The sequence below is a fragment of the Salmo salar genome, chromosome 23 (assembly GCF_965601325.2).
Source record: "Salmo salar chromosome 23, fSalSal1, whole genome shotgun sequence".
Classification (NCBI taxonomy): Eukaryota; Metazoa; Chordata; class Actinopteri; order Salmoniformes; family Salmonidae; genus Salmo; species Salmo salar.
In genome coordinates, this window is record NC_138313.1 from 44,834,924 (window position 1) to 44,836,608 (window position 1,685).

Genomic DNA, 1,685 nt, shown 5'->3' on the forward strand with positions numbered 1-1,685 from the left:
TGAAGTTATAATCATATACTAACCATCAATTCTGTGCAGAAGTAACGGGACAAGCCTTTGGCTTTATCTCAAATGGCACCCAATTCCCTACATAGTGCACTACTTTAGACCAGAGCCCTGGTCAACAGTAGTGCCCTACTTTAGACCAGAGCCCTAGTCAACAGTAGTGCCCTACTTTAGACCAGAGCCCTATCGGGCTCCCCATGAGCCCTGGTCAACAGTAGTGCACTATATAGGGAATAAAATAGTGCCATGGTCATCTGGAGTTAAGTAGATGTAGTACAGAGTTAAAAACACATCCCACCCCCCCACCTGTCGACCCCTAGGAATACAAGAACCTGTGGCTACATCGCCATGCTCCACCTTTCTCCAGAAAATGGGCACACGCACGCTCAACGGTCGTAGATTTAACAACATGGTTGAAACTCCCTCCAGCAATGTAAATCCATGACATGAAGTGCGCGAGTCGTACACTTTGGGATGAAGGTGGAGAAGGGAGACACAGCCTGTATGATTCAGACTGGAAACATCATTCAGAACGCTATCAATAAGGAATAGAAGAGTTGATATTGAAATAAAAAAAAGTTTCCCCCTGATTCAGAAAAGGTGAGGTTCTTGAAGGACTTGGATTTGTTATTTTAGGTATATTGACCACTGAGGCACATCCTTGCCATTTTGTGCAAATATATATTTAACATTACAGATGAGATATTTAAAAGACCTCTTGCACTATCAAAAAACCCCATAGTAGCCTAGCCTGCATATATGTATTAGTTAAGAGGCTAAAGACAAACATACAGCAGGTGCCCATAATGTTTTTGATACCAGTCAAAGCATGGGGGTGGACATGCAGTAAGGGCCCTGGGTATCCCCAGGCACCCTATTCAGTGCACTACTGTTGACCAGGGCCCTATTCCCTATATGGGGCTCTGATCAATATTATAGGGAATAGGTTGCTATTTGGGACACAGATTATCCCCTCCAAAAGTAAACAGTTTGTTTACCTGAGTTTCGTTCAGTTCAAAACTGCTTTTGCAGAAAGTGTGAGACACCCCATAGGATAAAACACAGAGTGCATCCCAAATGGCACCATATTCCCTATTGGCCCTGGTCAAAAGTAGTGCACCATATTCCCTATTGGCCCTGGTCAAAAGTAGTGCACCCTATACCCTATTGGCCCTGGTCAAAAGTAGTGCACCCTATTCCCTATTGGCCCTGGTCAAAAGTAGTGCACCCTATACCCTATTGGCCCTGGTCAAAAGTAGTGCACCCTATACCCTATTGGCCCTGGTCAAAAGTAGTGCACCCTATACCCTATTGGCCCTGGTCAAAAGTAGTGCACCCTATACCCTATTGGCCCTGGTCAAAAGTAGTGCACCCTATACCCTATTGGCCCTGGTCAAAAGTAGTGCACCCTATACCCTATTGGCCCTGGTCAAAAGTAGTGCACCCAATTCCCTATTGGTCCTGGTCAAAAGTAGTGCACCCTATAACCTATTGGCCCTGGTCAAAAGAAGTGCACCCTATTCCCTATTGGCCCTGGTCAAAAGTAGTGCACTCCATAGGGTGCCATTTGGGAGACTTCTTATAGTAGCACTGCAGATGTGTTACACGAGAAACACTAAAAAAAAAAAAAAAAAAAAAAAAAAAAAAGGGGTAAGTAACGGCATTCCAAAACTTCCGCA